A 20380-nucleotide genomic window follows, 5' to 3' on the forward strand; every position below is an offset into this window, starting at 1 on the left:
CTATTGCATTGTCAGCACTTAACACCAGATAATAATTCTGGAGCCAGACACTCCCATCACAGGCCACAAGTCACTTCTATTGATTTCAAATACAATGCTGCTTTTATCTCCACTCCATTCAGGAAAGAGTGTGGTTGGGTCACCCTCACTATATATATCATTTGAGTAATACAAGAAAAGTAACATACTGGAGGAAACTTTGTACAAAGGCAATGCATCTTTATACTAATTCCCAGAATGGTGCACATAAAAAGAAGGATATATTATTTTTTCTTTGAAAGTAAGATAATAATCCCAATGAAATGATAGGGACATTGTCGCTGCCTTAAATATGGGTATGAGATAATAAATTTTCCTCTTCAATTTGTAAGTCTTTTGACCAGCTGGTTGGTATTTACTAGCCTTCCTTAACGGCAAGTAACCAATAGTTAAGTCTTAACCTCAAATTAACTGTATAGAAAATAAACAATTTCAGTGAAGAAGATTGTCTCTAAGAAGTCTAGTTTGATCAGGTTCCTTTACCACAATCAGAAGAAAGAGGAAAATGTATATGGAGTTAGCAACAGATACCATACCATCACATGAGTCAATGAGGCTATCGAGAAGAGTAGATTTTAGGACTTTGCACCTGGCTTGCTTTTGAAGCAATCTGAATGACTAAATGGGGGTGGGGGAGCAGAAGGGACTTTATATACATATATATATATATATATATATAAAAATTATATATATGTATTTTACAAAACCAAAGTTGTTATTAATGCAGCAGTAGAACCTTAAGTCACAGACAGACATTAGGCAAGGCTGCTCATAGCAGGACCCAGATGCCAAACTAGAAAAGATACATAATGCTTCCCATAGCAGCATCTGGCTTTTTGGCAGAGTCGACACACTTGGGCATCGATGACTCTGGATTTGCTTCGTAGTCTTTCAAACAGTTAGATTGCAGTGGCCCTGGGCAAAACTGCAGAACCTTTTCCTCCATAGCACATCATTTCACACAGCATTTCCCTTTTCCTAAATAAATTTCTTACTGCCAGATAAGCAAGAATTGAACTGCCCAGTCCTTTAATACAAAAATATTTTAATGTTGGAAAAAAACAGGACTTTAAATGCTCACTCTTGTGTTTGGTGGGGGTTTTTTGTGTGGCAGATCAACCACTGATCATGACTGTATAGAAAGACTTGGGAAATATCCAATGCAAGTATGCCCTGCCTGCAAATGAGAAAAGTGCTCAAAGTGTATACATATTCTTGCATGTCCTTAATGGATTTAGGCTAGTAGTATGTCAAAGTAAAACACATTATACTGACATATAATGAAGCTATGTCTTAAAGCAAGTTACGGTAAAGGACGGAATCACTATATTTTCATTCTATACCTTTCACCAAAGGCTTTTACAATGATATTAAATATTAACTCTGTATAGGTTTAATCCCAAGCCGCAGCAGCAGCCTTAAGGTTAATAGTCCTTTTAATTAAAGGATAAGTCAGTTATTGAACACAGAAGCTAATCACAAAAGGATTACCACTGAAAATGAACATAGTCTGTGCAATTAGTCTGATAATTAAGACTTAAGTACTGGACAGAGATCAAAGTGCTTGTAATCTGCAATAAAGTTCCTAGAGTTGTAAGGATTTTCAAAATGTTAGCTTGTGCTTTATTGCACCTTCCATTTATTGTGTACCCATGATAGCAGCAAACACATTTTCCCAATGGATATCAGCATGTATAACTGCAACAGCTGTTACTACATAAGCCTGGTGTTTCTCACAATATGATTACTCTGTCAACGACTACCATAAAAGGTGGCATCTGTATTCATCAAACAGAGTTATCAATAAATGTAAAGCCATACAACAATTAGAGATCTCCACGGAAGAACAAATCCAACCAAAAAATGTCACCTACGCTATTTAATTACTAAGATCGTTAATCAATAAAATGCTTTCATAACTTTTAATTAAATTTTTATTTGAACTGGATGTTTAGAGAATCTGATTCTTTGTTTTCATTTCATTTAACAGTTGCACTACTAAAGTACTGGTGGCATCTGCGAACAGCCATCCTCAGGGGGACACTTCATGTCTGTAATTGCATTTTGTCACCTACAGAGGGTGTTAAGAATCTTGTTAAAAATAAAGGAAATAGTTAGGAGACATCTCACTGTAGCCATTATTATAGTGCAAATTACCAGGTAGAGCAATCCAGAAGCTGTCAGGAAAGGTTAGTAAGAAAGAGTGTCAGGAAATCAACCATTCAGCAATTCATCATGGCCTAATGCTAGCTCTAAAATGAAAGCTTTAAAAAAGGCATTGTTTTATGTAGTAAGGGACATTATCTTTTTTTTTTTTTTACAGCGCTGAATAAAGATAACAAGGAGAGTGGTTCTCTTATGAAAGATATAAAGACATAATGATGAAAAAATGGCGATTATTTTATCGCACGAATTTGCAGGCAAGGTAAAAACAAGAGAGAGGTTGTTACAGTTGAAGGAGGCCATTGCTGTATATTACCTCACCTTTATTTTTATTTTAATTTCAGAATATGCAGTCTGATTTTTGCAATCCCTGTTCAGGCAAAAAATGACAGGCTTTCCAGGTCTCTAGCCTGGTCCCTAAAGGCTCTGTAAGATGTCATGAAAACATAAAATTTGCTTTTCAGGAAGTTTTTACAAGTGCAGTCTTGATACTATTGTAACACAGATTACCTTTGTTCTGTTAAGGGATATTGGAAGAGTTTATTGTTGTTTGTCTCACTAGCAAATAAATGTTATCTGCCTCTTCCTTTGACTTTCAGCTTTAGCTAGTCAGGAAGGACCTTCTGATGTTGACTATCGATGATGATTCTCCGCTGCTGTAATGCCACTGCTCTCTGTTATAGACAGCTGTTGTTCTGGTGCTCTCTTTGAGGAACGCCATCGCTGTCGTTTTGGGTTTTGTTGGTTCACATTCATAATTATGGCAAAGCACTGGACACAAAACTTGATCTTGTATAAAGCAGCTAAAATTGTACTCTCAGGGTGGGGGAGGGGTAGAAAGAAAAAACAAACAAACAAACAAACAAACCCCTCCAAACCACCAAAAGACTGAACTAGTACAATGTCAAGAAAGAACGGTTTGCATAGGCCAGTAGCATTTTCCTGATTAATTCTGGCTGGGTGAAGTGGAAGGAAGGGAGTACAGTTTGCTGGTGGGAGGGGAGAGTTCCCATAGGGCATGCAAAGAAGAAATGGATTGTATATGTACTACAAATTCAAGTTACTGGGACAGCCTATCGGCATCAGAGGCATATTGAAGACATGTTTTATTTCATTATATTTCTAAAGGGCCTGAAAAAGAAGATAGATGTAATCAAGAAATCCCTGTGAACCAATGGGCTGCATGCGCAGGTGTCTTCTAGTTCCAGTCCTAGTAACAGATAAACAGGCATCAAACCACCCAACCTGCTGCAGGACCAGAATAGGGATTGAAGTGGAAAAGGTGAGCATTCTGGGTCACGGGATGATCCATAGGGTTACCTAGGAAAAATCAAATTTACCTAATTCAACCAGTGATAATAAAGACAAAATAAAGTATGAGGGAAGCAACTACAGATTACAAGTGTCACATGAAAATCTTGAAGGAAAGAAAGAGTCTTTAGCTGAATTGGGGGAGAAAGAATTCAAAAGTCAATAATCAGTGAAATATTTTAATATGAATTGCTGCTTATGCCCTCTCTTTTCTAATTCTGTTGCTGTCATAACCATGATACCTTCTTGCCTAACATAAAGTAAAAACATAAAAATCTGAACCTTCAGTGACTAGAGTTTTCTTAACAAATTTTATAAACATCTCGATTGTTAGTAGTCTTTTTTTTTTCTCAGCCCCTACATACAGACACCAAAAAGTAAGAAGATATTTAAACCATGAAGACAGCAATCTTTCATAATTTAATTATCACGTTTTCTTGTATTTCTGAGGATCTATTTGCTTACATTTAATATTGTATAAAAAAATTAGCACTTGCTTGGCAATTGCTTAGTCCTTTCTCAAAACCAAATCCCAGCACCTAGCTAATTTCTGGGTTTTTTTAAATGGAAAAACATCTGTAAAACTACAAAAACATTAAAAAAGGCTTTGCTTCACTATTAGTAGTAGAAAATTAATCAAATCCAAAAAGCAGAAGTATGAGGTCAACCACCTGAATTGCACAAATTAAATTATCTCCTGATAAATAATTTAAAAGTACTCCTGAACTAACTTTTATATATATATATATATATATAAACACACATGTATCTTGATACTTGGAGGAAAATATGTTTCAGGATCTCTTATTTTAACTTTACTGACACTGGAATATCTATAGGCTGCTTTGTGTAGTTTTCTGAAGTTACAATGATATGGAAAAAAACAAAATTGCATACCTTGTTTATAATCTTATTTTATTGTTTCTGTGAAACAGAGAGGGCATCAACTTAAAGATGTTAGACTTCAATCCACTTTCTACTGGCATGAATGGCAAAATCACCATTCATTTCACTGGTGGAGGACTGGGCTCTTTGCCAACAATTATGTTTTGATGTTTTGGCCAAATCCTAGTATCACTAAAGTTGGTGGCAACATTTGTATTGACATCTATGGGAGCAGAAGTTTAGGCAAAATACTTGTATTCATTTAATAGCCACGCTTAAAATTTCCTTTTGCTAAGAGAAAAACTAGACAAAGGCATACTGTAAACGTGCTGTTCAGAGGCCTGGTTACTTCCCAGCATCCATACAGCTCTAAAATAGCTTTGTAATACATTACTTAAGAAGCAGAAATCCTGGCAGAAAAGGAGGTGACCAAAAAATCTGTCTTTGTGTTCCATATCAAAATGTCAGAAGAACTACCAGTAGCAAGGGATTGCATTGGAGTTAATAAATAAATGTTAAAAGACAGTTGTCTCAGATCGAAGGCATCCTATAACTTTAAGTGATAGCTGGAAGATCTGTGAAGATAATAAACAGAGATAGTAACAAGCAGAAGACTGTATAAGATGGCAAGTTGAAGCATACCACACTTTACTCAAGTCTCTGAAAGCTCTTGGTGTGCTATACTGTCCTATTGAAAATCATGTGGAAGAATAATGCAATTACCAATTAATAATTTTTTTAAATGGAGCTGATTGATGATTAAGTGGCAGAAAGTTTAATTACAAGCACAAACTCACATCAAGTTTGCATTGATGAAAAATGGTTGTATTTATATCCAGCCTTAATGCACTACCAAGAGCTAGTCTTTATTTGCAGTGTTAGTGATATTTACTGAAGACTTGTCAGAATGGAGCACTCACTTCTCATAGATATAAAAATACCCTTATGAACAGTTAATAGCATCAATCACTTTTAGTATTTGGATGTCAGACATGTATGAAAACCCTGCTAACTACCTTCAATAAAGAATTTTTAAAATTACTCCTCAAAATATATACACATGTATTTTAATTCACAGGAGAACAGATTAAGAGAACGCTCCTTCCATCACACGTTGGATGAGAATCTGTCTTGTTGCAATGCTAAAAATTCTCAATCCATCAATTAAATGCAGATTCAGGGCACCGTCTCATATTTCCTTGTCAAATAAATTATGTCTTACATCAAAGACCACACAGATTCCTACTTAACAAAACAGGGGTATGTCTGAACATATCATAAATGTGAAATATGAAAGAGAACAAAATGAGACAGCCAATAAAATGTAAGATTTGTTAGTCAGATAGCATATACCTTAGGAATAGTGTTACCAGTACTCAGAATTTGTGATTAAAGAAATATTCATAATCTGTTGCTAATTTGCCCCACAGATTGAAACTTCCTTATAATACAAACCAGCAAAAATCTGAGAGAAATTAAAAGAGGAAAAGTAGCAGATGAAATGGTGTTTAAATGAATACATTTCTATTTTTGCATATATATATATATATATATAAAGATACTTCTCCTTTTTTCTCTCTTTTTTTTCAACTAAACACTAAGCTGGAAAAAGGATGTATATTGTCAAAGGACAAAGTTTGAAGATATAAAATTATTGAGGGTAGCCAAATGTAAAACCATAAGTAGAAATTGCCTACGACTTTCATAATAACTGTCTGGGCAATAAAACGTTAGCTGAAATTCATGTCAATAACGGCAAAATAACATGGTAAAAAGAAGCATATGGAGAAATCAGCTCTAAGCAAGCTACTGCCTCTCAAGAAAGAGATCTCAGATTCGGTTGCTTTATAAAACCATGAACTTAGTACTCCTCAGTTTTCATAAAGCAAACACTGTCAGGAATAATTTGGAAAGAATTTTCAAAAAAAACACTGAAATGGTTAGATCTCTGATGTGCCCATATCTTGGATCCAGCTTATTGTTCTGGTCAGAGTATAATAGAAAGTTACAGTAGAACTAGGAAAAATTCAAGGAAGTACAACAGGATGATCAGATACAGAGCAGTTCCATGCAAATAATAACTGAACAGACTGAGACTTCTTAAGTTTTTAAAAACTACCTTAAAAGATAGCTGAAGGAGATCCAATAGTAATCAATGATATTGTGAAGAAAGCAAAGCTTGCTCATGTTGCTCATACAGTGAAATAGGGAGAAGGTGCATTTAAAATAGACAATTAGACAATTTTGCAAAGTATAAATCCACTGGTCACTAGGAAATACAACAACCCAGATGCAATCTTCATGGACATACCATGTGATAAATCACACTACGCATGCCAGGCATCTGCTGCAAACAACTGTCAGAGACAGACCAGTAGGATGGGTGAACCTTTGGTCTGACCCAGGATGGAAACATAAGTTTCACTGACAACCCTGATCTCCAAGGAAATGACTGCTCAGGGAATGCAGCCCTGAGCTCTAATCAACATAAAAATACATTAATAATGTGCACTTTCTTTCCAGAATGAATGTTCGTGATTTTGTTTCCATTTATTAAGAACTCAGCGCACTGAAGCAGATTTTGCAGATGAAAACTCTGAAGAAACTCTGGCCAAACAGGAGAACCAGCTAGGAGGTAAGAATTCTAAGGTACGTAAGTAATTAGATTTTTTTTTTTTTTTTTAAGTGGTGTCGTGCTCACTTTTATCAGCAATGATCACAAGCTGCTATTAATCCTACATCAACCCTGCGTTGATCTGATATCACCTGGCCTCCTGGATAAAACAGGGAGTAGAAATTCGCCTCACGATCCATGCATCAAGCCTCTAAGTTCTTGGCGAGGTAGCCTGTTTCTTCAGACTGACATTAAGCTTGATATAAAATCTTCAGATGAAGATGAATCTGCCATGTGGAAATAGTTCCAGTGTTTAAGTACTCTTTGCACTTTATTCTCACTCTATGCTTCACTGTCTTTTTTCCAGTCATTAGATCTTCCTGTGCTTGTGTCACTAGCTTAACTGTTTTATAAGTATCAAACGTCTTGATCTGTAGATAATTATGGACCATGATCAAACTATCTCTTAATTAACTGTGGCTGAACTAAATAGATTGAGCTTATTCCAAATCTCTATGGAAAGTTAGGTTCCCACTTCTCAAGGTTTTTTTTTCTCAGAGGTTTTCTGATATGTCAACATACTTTCAAAGGGTATGTACATCCCACGCTGAACCTCAGAAATAGACTTGATGCCACGCGTATCACTATTATTACCATCCTCCACATTTTTCTCAGTATATCCATCTACATATTGAAGAATTACATTAGGTCTTTCTTTGTCATTCTGAGACATCTTTTCCAGATGTTTTTCAGCCATGACTTCCAAATCTTCATAGCCCCTACTTTCCAAGACATAGTTCACCATCCATCTAACAACTGGTGCATTACCCACAGCTCTTCATTATTTGCTTTGTTTCACTTTTCTGTTACTCCTTATACTCAAGTAAATATTTATATGAAAAAAGCACCTTCCTGCAAATTAAAATAAATCAATATGTGAATATATGATATTTGGCCTCAGTTGTTGAAATGCAATCACAATTTCTGTCTGTCCCCACCACTACAACAATATCTTCCAGCTGAGAAGGAGGTATGATACACGGCATATATCATGAGATGGAAAAAAAATACTTCATTTCTTAATTATGCTGTGAACTTTTTCTGTATTTGACAATTTCCCTCCCAAGAGAAATATTCAGCATATAACATGCTGTGTCTAGCTAGACGAGCAAACACAGCATACATATATTCACAAACATAAAAAAAGCATATGAATTGTAATAATTATAGTGGCAGTGGGAATATGAAGGGGATGGCAGTTCATGACACAGGTTCATTAATGAAAAATGTTTGAGTGCACGTCCATGGGATCTTGCAGGCTTCTTTTGTCAACCTGACTTTACTACAAGCTTCATGTAAGAAATGGGTGATTTTTTTCCCCCAATCCGAGATCAGATATCAGTGATAAGGTTTTTACAGCCTTTGAATAAAGTTATTAAATTAATAGCAGTAATCTCGTGCCTCATATTCATGAGATTGAATGAATGAATCAAATTGGCTAAATTGTTCAGCAGTGTGCTACATCAGTGTGGTATTTTCAATCATATCAAAGTCAAAAATTTTTGCTCGGAAAGGTAGCAATGCACTCTCCTACATGGTGAAGATGAAAGCGGTGGGTATATGGGTATGTAACTTCCAATTTAGTTTATGGTATAATGCACACGTACAATTTTAGAAGCTGTCTGTCTGCAGTTTGGTCAGCTGGAGCCTCTTATGGGAAGGAGGTAGACAGGGTGCTCTTTCACAGAAGCTTCATTTCTGCTCTTTTGCTTTATCTTTAATCTGGAGTTACTATCCTTGGGCTGAAAGCGAGAGGTCTTTTTCCTCTGTGGGGAAAAACATGACTGAAATCATAACAACCTTATCGTGACTTTGTGAAAGATCCATCTCATCAGCTGTGAGAGAACTTAAACTGGTAAAGGACAATATATATAAAATGAACTTTTTTCCAGCTGTATAAAACATCACTTTAGATAGCATCTCCCATGCTCAGCAGCTACTAGTAAAGCTCTGAAAGCGTTTTCTTTCTCTGTCTCTGTGCCCATTTTTACAAGAGAAAGCACGAAGGTAATCTATTTTATGTGCTCACAATTGTTCAGGAAGGATGAAAAGCTGAAAGCCATGGCAAAACCCTTGCTGATGGCACTGCATTTTACCTATCACTCTGTGAAGATCAACATCCCCCATTCATGACGTTGTTCAAGACTTCAAGGTTAGTACATGTTGTCACAAGGGAGACTGTAACACACAAGAGGAAGTGTCTCTTTATTTTTTATTTCTAAGACAGAATTATAACATCTAATTAGCTTTTAGCAATACTCATTTGTGAAATAGTACAAACCCCTCGATTAACGCTGGGGTTGTTAGGCCAGCATGGACGTGTCCCAGCAGCAGTGGCTGGAGCGGAGCCTGGCCTGCAGGAGAGCTGGGGGAGCGGGAGCGGGGCGCGGGCATGGCACGCCGAGGCCAGGCCTGGGCTTTACTGCTCTTTGTTAGCTTGAACAAGGGGAAGGTTCTTGAGACTCACATCTATCTATAACAGCCACATTTTCACTATGCCACGGTCTCTGACATAAATACAGGCTTTCGTTTAATTTGTTTTGCGCTTGGGGCCTGTCCTGAGAAAAGAAAGGCACCAAGCTATGGCTGCTGTGCTGGCTCCTTTGGTTTTGCACCAAGGTCAGTAAGCCCCTCTTTCTGCCTATCCCTTAATTGCTAAATGTCATATTAAAGCTAATCGTTCCATTAAAGTTTTAACTACAGAAATAACAGAGAAATTAGAAAAATAACCTAAACACTTCCTTTTTTATTTAATCCCATTTATTCCTTCTCTACCACATATATTTGGTCATCTTGGTATGTGGGCCAAGAAGAATGAATTTCCATAAAAAATCTGCTGAAATTCTAGCCCAGAACAACCCAAATGGAGGACTGGCTAATTCACAGACATGACTACAGTCTTCCACGACATACTCGCTTTCTCTCATTTTTTGTTTAAGTTCTCTGGAAAGAAGATCATGAGCCATGAACACATGAAGGTGAGAAGGGATACCCAAAAAAGTGGAATAAATGCTTTTTCTTGCTCAGTAGTCCTGGATAAAAATATACATTCAGGGTTGGAAATCCTTTTTTTGTTTGTTTTTCCTTTTTTAGTCTGTGTTTCTTTTCAAAGATTCCAAGTGAAAAATAACGTAATATGGTACTCCCATCATATAATGCTGAATTGTTAAATAGCAGGAGCAGGAATGGAATATTTGGATCATCCTTGCTGCTGTTACTGAATCCTGACTACTGCTGCTTGCTTCCTTATCATTAATAAAAGATCAAGGAGATGACAAAGACACTGTAGTGAGAAACAGTAACTCTGTTTTGGCATCAATTTCCCAGAATAATTCTCTTTTTGTACTGATGCTAAGGTATCACATAGGGAGGTTTACTTTTGATGGAGTATGCACCAAAGAATGTTAATCAAGGAGATGGCTGAACTGGTAATTCCCCTTCAGAATTTCTTTGGGAGTGTGTACCATTAGGGTTTTTTGGATTGGTATATAGAGTATAAGAATAATGGACTGTGATTATCTCTATTGCTGAAAAATAACTAACAATGTAGGTCTGCAGTGGACTGCCACATTCCTGCATGAGTGCAACGAGCAGTGGAAGACATCCACGTGCTCTCTTTGTCTCTACCAGTGAGTGGGAAACTTAAAATTGTGAAGAGAGGGAGGAGTAAAAACTATAGGGCTGAAGATTACCTGAGTATTTGTAAAAGGTATTGGTATCCCATTTTTACCCAGAGATCTTAAAGGGACAAGATGGACCTATACAATTCAGGGACTCTAAGATTTAGATTTCCAAAGAAGCCAAACCTCGTTAATGCCTATCTCTTTTGAAATCCCAGCTCGAGCAAAAGGTGCACTTTCCATTTTTTGGTATCTCTGTTAAGACTATATACAAGGTTGCTTGCTTGATTTGATGATCACTGAAATGTGGACATACCTACAGTCCAGCACAGTGGAATATTCATCAATAAAATAGGTAAGCACTAATCTGTTTAAATTTTAAGCAGGCACACCAAAAAAAATATATCAGAAGGCTCTCACAGCCTACTGTAGTCTAATGAACTGATCACTTTCTACTTGAATTCTCCATAGCTTGTCTTTGGAAAACTATCAACAAGCATCCTTCAGCATTTGCTTAAGGCATTTTTTAGTTTTCCTTTGAAGTCTGATAAGGGGATTAAGTGGGATTTTAATAAATTATTTTAACAAGTGGAGATTGCTAAGAATAGAAATTGCAAAGCAGTTTTCTCATACTACTCAACTTCGCTGTTACCGAGCTGTTCCCACAATATTATGTGTTAGTTTGGATTTTTCTGCATATTGGCAATTAATGACAATGTATCTATGTTACTTGAGTTTAAGATTGTAAGTAGTTTGAAATCTATGACATTTTAGCTGTATTAACCAGGATTAATATTATGGTAAAGAATCTCCATCACCTGTGGATTCACTGTGGATCACTGTCCCCACAGGCATAGAAGACAGTGAGCGACGAAACTAATAATAATTAGGACTCCTAGCCGAGGTGAAAAGCTATTGCCTCATAGAACTATTTTCCAATCATCCTCTTTCCAGCTGAGCTGGACTAGTGACACTATAAACTGGCAATTAAAAGACTCAAGTTTAAAAATACCTTCAGCTTCCCAGGTCCCACAATGGCAAAGGTTAAGTGGATTATGTGGAGATAATTCACTCAGCTCCAGGGGGAGGGTGCTGATTGCCTGGGCTGTTGGTTACCTCCCTCTCCCCTCCTCACTTGCTGAAGCAATGATTGTTCCAGTAGTGTCAACTTTGCCAACGTAAAACAAGGGGGGAGAGAAAAGGCCTGGAAAACTTTCCCAAGGGATGCTGCAATTACTAACGGGCACTGACTGGTACTTGCAAACTTTACTTTGATACAGCCTTGAAAACAGAGCCCGGAAGTGGTCACTACTCCTTGGCTAACATTTTAATGCTGCTAAATATTGACCGTTCATGGAAGTCTTCCAGTAAATACACCCTGTTTGTTCAAGGGAAAAGAAATATGAGTAAGATTGCTGGCCTTACATGAACGGCTACTCTCCCCCATGCTCCAACTGAATTAAAACCACCAGTTACACCTCTAGTTGTGTGGCAACACCTACACAGTGTTTCCAATTAACTTTGTAAGTTTTTAATCAGTGACAAATGCATTTTTGTAAATTCAATTTGCCTTTTATTGCAGCACCTATAAAATGTCTTGCAGCATTCCGGAACTTTGTGAAGGTTTTACTTGCTACTGACATAACGCAGCTGTCGGACCTACAACAAAGGCTAAGGTTTATGAGCAACTTGAATTAGGATGTAGGTTAAGCAATTAAAGTTCAAGGAGGGGGAGGGGGGAGATGGCTTTCCAAAATTTGCACTTGCCAATGTGAAAAAGCACACGAAAAACATGCTGCATACCGGGACAGGCAAAGCTAAAGCAGCTAAGGAGGCCGTACTCCATTTTAAACTGACTATTTTGAGAGAGTTCCATATGTGAAAAGGTCACGCAGATTTCATTAATAAATCTGCACTGCTATTTGTTTTCTTTTTTAATCAAACTCAAATGCATCCAGTTAAAGGGCTGAGTGATTAGATCGTAAATCTGGGTGTCCTTGAAGATGATGAAGAAAATGCTTATCTGTAAAGCAATCATCATACTGCCAGTTCTATCATTTGCACGTTTTTACAGGTGCTGGAAAAATGGTTTAATTTTAAATCATTTGCTCGAATTGCTAGGTAAGAAAAAAAATGCTTGCAAAATTTACAGTTAAAAGAGCAAATGGGTTACTTGTGACATATGGAAACAACCCATTACATCTAATCTTCTGTATCTAAATTCAGGGTATTAAAACAATCAACATTCAGAATAAACAGGAATTAATATTTCATCTTAGTGAAACTCAACACTCAGTACATTAACTTCTGCTTCCAGTTATACGATACAATGTTCCCAAATTCAACAGCTTTGAAATTAGTCAGTTTTAATGGGGCCTGAGTATAAATTTGCCTCACTAGGTTTTAAAAGTAAGGTTACTAACTCTGGTTTTGGTACATTGATGCATGGAAATTCTTATTCTGTGGGGGCCAAACCAGTACATACTGTGCTACATTTCTCATTTCTTCTTTTTTGTTATTTTTTATTTTCCTGCTATCTTGATTTTTCCTTTGTTTGTCAAATATTTATTCAATATTTTGGCAGTGTGTTTTTCTGTTGTAAGCATGATTAGGATATTGCTGCAACTTCTCCTTTGTGCATTTGGGTCTCACAGCTGCTTTGTCGCTTTGTCTGAACCCAGATTGTGGACATGGCTATGGCTAACACCAGCAGCATATTTTGCTATTGCAGCGCTAGAAGGAAGTTGGGAAATGAATGTCTCTTTGGAACTTTATTAAAACAATGGATGTGGAAAATAAGTTTTTTGGATTTTTAGACACGTTTACAAAAGGAATGAGATCTGGAGCAATATTTTGAGGTGGGTAAACACATTTCACAATTTCTTAGCTGACTGCATGGCTTGTTTCCACTTTGACTTAAATCCCATCCAGTTTGATTCAACAGAGCCGTTTTGATTTCTGAAGACTTTTCATCCATAGAAGTCAAAAGCTACAAGATACACCTTCCTGGCACTGATGCTAGTGCCAAAATCTGGCTCAGTGGAAGTTAGCACAGTGCACGTTATCTGATGACAGTGGAAGTGTTGCATTATTTACTGCATAGATGTCCACCCTGCAAAGATTTATGTGTTTGTTTAACTTTGTTCTGTCTGGTTAATTGGTTCTAGTCACTGAAGATCCTCATATGCATAAAGCGAAACATCAATCTGTTTTATTTTCGACATATTTTTAAAATTACTTGCTAGATTGTTCACTAGTTGAAAAGGCATTATGGTAAAAGCTTATTGTGCTTTACAAAGGTTTTTAAATTATATTTTTCCCACAGATCATAGCAAGCAGAGGGAGTAACAGCATCATTCAATCATATGCGTCTAACTTTACTTCACACAATTTTCTTTAACTGACATTTATAAATATTTTTATTTGTTTTGTTGTAGATCCTGCGATCTTTTTCTCATAAATGCAAACACTAACTTAAAATTGAGTTCAGTGAGCCAGTTTTGAACTGCATGCAGAGAAGATTAAAAGAAATAGTACAAAATCCTCTCCTGGGAAAGATCAAATGGTTACTAAAATGAAAGCAACCTAAAACTGTAGTGTTTAGCCCAGAGCGGGGGAGGGGAATTGGGCATTTAGCTATAATTAACACCTTCTACTTACACTCTCCAGTGTTTCGGGCGGATAGTTTCCTATTATGGGTAGTTGCTCAGAAATCTGAAATCACTTTGATTTAAAAAAAAATAGAATCAGAAAAAAAATATTATCAACTAATATGGCTCAATTCAAGGGTTCGTTCTTCAGGCAATAGTTCTGTAATCTTCAGACATCTATAGTCAGCCATAAATCCATCAAGCATTAACTACATATACAAATACATTATTTCTGTGGGAACATGTGATTGCAGAGAAAATCAAACTTTCCCCCACTTTCTAAGGAACTTGTACTGAAGTTTTGCTTGGGCAAGCGCTGTGTTAATTTATCTGAAGCTTGAGATCAGCAACTTTATCCAGGATAAATGTCTTAAAGACTCTTGGTGCTATTTCTTCGTTCCTCCATTATTTCAGCCAGTGTTGCTTAAAAATATCTCAGCTACCTGGAACATTTTAAATGAAGGTATTGTAGCTCTTTTCAGTTTGTCTTGACAGGTAAAGTGCCCAAAGAAACAGAAAATCTGGCAAGCTTCCTTACTTGGCTTCCAGAGGCCTTCCTCAGTGTTTTTGGTGTGTTGCATGCTGGAATCTGCAATACAGCTTGTTTTCTCTCCCTCTCTTCTATCATGTATTAATCCTTGTCAGGGCATTGCCTACTGATCATTCAGTCCCTCAGTCTGGTCCCACAAAAGTACTTGTTGTTTCCCCTAAACAATAAATATGTTGCTACTTTGTATCAGCTGATCTAAAGTAAGATATTTCCTGGCTTTATGAACTTTGATTTACATGTTGCTACTACTACACTCCTGTAGCATTTATAAATTCATATCCTGTGTAGGTTCATATCCTGCCCTTCTAATGCATTGCAGGCTGTTAACATACTTCTTAAACCAGTGGAGATAAATGCTGGTAGTACATCAGTAAAAATAAATTCCGGTTCATATGTGTATTAAAGAAAATATAATTGGTGTATTCCAAGATAACAAGCCAGTGGAATTTGTTTTGAAATCCTTCCCTATCTGCAGAAATGCCTCAAAATCATCACCTCTCCTTTTGCCCTCTCCCACTGTGATGTACAGGGAACTTGAAAAGCGTGAACAGAGTGCAGATGTATCCTGCTGAGCTCACTGTTTGCCGCCGACCTACCCCTGCACAACATACCTGGTGATTCTGATAAATTTATGCATAAATTTATGTACGTAGCCACAGAAGATTATGAATGTTTCCTCTGTGTTAGGCCAAGAAGACCCTGAGCACCAGGAGTTTTGGGGGGATACAGTGGGTATGGAGATAGCAGTTTACTTATTGATTTCAATGGTCTGTGGTAGTGCATCATCAAGTATTTCAGCATGTAAGAGGAGATACAGTGTTTAAGAAAGGAGCCAATAAATCTAAGATTGGAAGATTGGCTCCTTTCTTCTCTGGCTGAGATCTACGAGATATGTAGACTTGTTTCCAGTTTTTCTTGTTTTGTTCCTAAAGAAAGGCTGTTTTGACTGTAAACTTATTTGAAGTAATTTCTTCTTCCGTAGATAAGGTTAATGCTTTCTGTCTAACTTGCGCTTTCATGCCTAAGGGGTGTAACACATATGGTAAATAACAATAAAATACTGATCTGACTGTACAACTTTATGTAGGGCATGTGTGACTAAAACCTGAGCAATAAAATTTCCTTTCCTGCTCAGACAGAATTGTATATGCCTGTCATATTTTATTGGTTGTTAAATGGCACATACACTTACAGATCACAACCAAAAGCAGACAAGCTACAGTATCATTGCATATTTGTCATTTTCAATTAAAACATTGTAGCAGACTTGGGCAAATTAAGCTATAGGAAAGTAAACAATCATGTTGCTTATGAATATGTATGCACTTAAAGCATGTAGAAACTTTAACCATTCAGTATTACTGGCAAAAAATGTTTCTGATTTAACTAAGTAGTGACACACCCAGTGATCAGAAAGCAACAGTGTAGAGCAATGAATTTTTTAAGAGAAATAGTCACTTTTTCAGAATGCAAACAAAAATAGCTATGGATCCAACAACTCAAACCCATTTTAGCTACATTAGTAAATATCTTGTAATTCATTAACATCCAGTGACTAGAGCTATCTGAAAGAGAAATACTCAGTATTTAAGTTACTGAGTTCCAATAGTGAGCCACTAAGTTAGCCTTCTGAATTCTGAAATTGTTGGTTCTTTTCCTACATGGTAAACAATTCTGGTAAATTATAAAAATGGTAAATAACTTTCAAAAGGAATCAGATATAGCAAAATGGGAAAACTGAATGTGTTAAATATACAGTGAAAGTATGCTCCAAATTCCCTTTCAAAGAATCCAGTTAATGACAGCAATTTTGAATACAAATTATGAATATGAATGCATATGAATTAATAATATCACATGCTGCAAACCAAACTGCACTGCTGTTTTCAGGAATTTCTTTTTGAAAAACCATGAACATTTAATTAATTAGCCTAAGAATTAGAAGGTATTGTAAGGGTGGTAAACAGAAGACATGATCCAGTTACACTGGTAATCCATCCTCTGCCCTTTCTTCAAAGCTGGCTAAAATGATATTTGTTTAACAAAATAAAGCCTTATGACTTTTGCTTAGCCCCTATGGCTTTACAGCACACTGAATAAGCCATTTGGACACAGTAACATTGACCTTTATCAGAGAAACTTTTGGTCAGGAAAGATATGGAAGTTTGAGTTCTTTCTTTGCAGGTACTAAAAAATCTTTGACCAATGCCCAGCCCTCAACCAAATAAGTAACTGGGAGGACAATGCTGATCTGGATACTGAAGAGTGGTTTGTCATTATTCTAATGCCACCTGAGGTAAGAAGATTTAATTTTGTCATATTCTTGACACCAATCGCTAAGTAAATACTACAGGAGTGACAGTGACATGTAGCAGAGAGTGGATACATTAAATGGATTTTGGTGACTAATTTACTTATACAATGCTGTGAATGCTTCAGATAGCATGTGTCCACCTCGCACATGCCAGGCATTTTAACTGGATCCTTAGCAGGTTATATAGGCTTAGAGTAACTTGCAGCAATGCTTCCTTAGGCACTTTCTCCAACAGATAGATGTGTGATACCATAGTGATGGGCAACCCACCGAGACTCTGAGATCCCTCACTTCTTTTCTTGCAAGACCACCAGCGAAATTCTTGATCTTTTCTCTGCCTGTAATATGTAGTTTCCATAACTGCCGTTTTCCCCAATTTTACTGCTGCTTTACGTTCATTAGAAATAATGTGATAAAAGTCAGGCTGATGATCATAGTTAGGTTTTCAGTTTTAGACGTCTGTCTTTGAGATGAACTGAACTGAGACGATCCTGGGCAGGAACTGAGTTGCTAGGGGTTTTTTGGCTGTGTTTACAAGCATGTAAGGTTGTAGTGAGAGAGAGTATCTTCCATTAGAGGGGCTGATAGGGTTGAAGGGAAAAAGGTTTCATGTGCACAGCCTCTTCATCAAGTCTAAAATGTCTTTGTTAGGGTGATGTTTGTTAGGCATATACATTAGCTTAACTCTCAAATTAAGTGCTTTTGCTGTTGTGAAAAAATCTGGGAGAATAAGCTTAAATCCAAGCTGATATAAGATTTTTGTGCAGCTTTATATTATTTTATATGAAGTGGAAACAATATAGATGTTCATATTTGGTAAAGATGACTGCTGAAACGGGTAAAATGTCACACAGCCACCTAACATGTTCGCTGGCATGTTAGGACTCAATCAGGAGTTGTTTAAAGAGGTTCTCTATACTGCTTTCCCCCAGCAAAAGTTTTAAAGAAAATCCAGCACTTTGGAGATGAGCTATACTGCTTCCTATCCAATCTTCTCTTACATGTTTTTTCAACAGCTGTGAAGCTCCATTTTTCTGTTAGATTTGAGGGTTGAATGAAAATGCTAAAATATCTGTTGAGGACTGATTAATAATTCTGACGTTTTTAAACAGTCTGAAAGTCAACTGCAACAAATGCTAACTTTGAAATGCATTCCAGCATCTTTCAAAATCTTAGGTTTTGAGTAACTACAGTTTTCGTATTTGAAATATGTTTTCCCACAGAACTGTGGTTTAAGTTACAAAATCAGAAATGGAATTTGCTAAACATCTTTGGACCATGCCTTCAGCTCACAAGATGTGATGGCCATGGTCTGTGTAGTCAGGTCTCAGATCTTATTCCAAATACCATTCGTGTGTGCCATGTATTTTTCACAAAGCCATAAATGTGACGCTACTCATTTAATTGGGGGGTAGACGAGTTTATTTTGAAGAAAACATGAATATTTGAACACATTCAAGGATCAGTCCTACCCTCAGATATTTTTCCTCGGTTCCTGCTGACAGGACTAGAAGTTTTGTCTGGGTGTTTGCAGGCAGATTTTGGCTGATGGAGGATGTGGAGTGTTATCAGTGTACAAAACCTCCAGGGTTTGTGCAGCTTAATCACTGGTGCTCCCTCTGCTGGTAGTGAAAGATAAAAATAAAATTACAATCAACATCATGGATTTAAAACTGTTTCATAAAAGTTAAAATATTCCCAGTTTATATGTATAAATTAGCTAATATCCACAATTTTGGTGTAAAACTGAGCTGTTTCATCTGCTTTGTTCAGTGTGGCCTAGCTACTGCAACATCATGTATTTTCAACTGATTCTTTTTATAAAGAACCATACTACCTCGTGAAAATACTGATTTTGAAGCAACCATTAGATCAAAATCAGCATGCAAACTAGCATCCAGGAGGGATTCTGCCCAAAACTCTGTGAATGTATGGCCAATACGCTGTTCCCAACAGAAATTATTCAGGGGTACCATACGTGAAACAATAAACAGCTCACTCAGGAGATGTATGTGCACAGCCGTCATATGTTTTCCCACCCAAGGCCACTCCACACCTCTTACTAAATCTTTGTTTAACACCATGCAAGTGAAAGGTCTTATTATTTTCATAATATGAATATGGTAAAGAGCTAAAGCACTGAATTATAGTTTGTTGACAATTCTCTGAACTAAAATTCCCAGCCAAGGCAAATTGATGCAATGCCATATTATTTTAGCATTTAATCTGTTTATGCACCTTCCACTGACTGCTATAGAAGGAAGAATCTGGCCCTGAATTTAGTGTTTAGCACACAGCTTGCACCTTTACACAGGGAGGAGAGCATGTTGCAATGTAAGTTTTGACCATTCAGACTCAAGGACGGTATGTTCCCCACTCGTTATTCTGTAAACGGAAGAAGATAAATACCAACAGCCAAATGCCTTTAAGTCGCAAGAAAATGTGTTTCCGCTCTTACTTTGTTTTTTATGGATAAGGGAGCTTTCAGGAAAATCTAACAGCACAGCTAAAACTAAAGATCTGAGTCTACTTAAGGCACCTAGGTGAAATAGGTTTGTTGGTCTCACATCAGTGCATATTGCAAAAATGTTTTAACTCAGTTGATAGTCTCCATTTAAGCTGAGCTTTTTGGACTGAAATAATACAGAGATCTACATAACTAAATTACTTTCACCTCAAGAGATATTTATGGCAGTGATCTGTCAAGGATACACTTGGAAGCAGTGACATGATAATAGGAGTGCTGACTACAGGGTTGCATGCAGGTACATAAGGAGCCAGGCTTAGATTAGTGATCTGAACTACTGACATTAAAATACAGTTTTCTGACAAATACAGAAAGACTTTCTAATGACTCATAATTCTTACACTGGTAGTCCAGCACAAAAACACCACTAGCAGCAGCAAAAGTATTTTTGAGAGGAATACAATGAAAGCTATAGCTTAGTTCCAGTTTCTTGACTTTTTCTCTTAAAAGAAAGAGCTACTTTAACCTAATTCCAACGCAATTTCCATGTGGGCAGTGATCCTCCAAGGAAGCACCACATTTTCACAATCACAGAAGAATGGCAGACATTAAAGAAACAATAAATTTAACTGAGGTTAAACTTTTAGTATAATAAAAGTTACTTCACATGTTTTTCCAGAAGAAAATATTTATCAACAACAATTCAA

Source organism: Platalea leucorodia, assembly GCF_965183815.1.
Source record: "Platalea leucorodia genome assembly, chromosome: 5".
In the NCBI taxonomy this organism is placed as follows: domain Eukaryota; kingdom Metazoa; phylum Chordata; class Aves; order Pelecaniformes; family Threskiornithidae; genus Platalea; species Platalea leucorodia.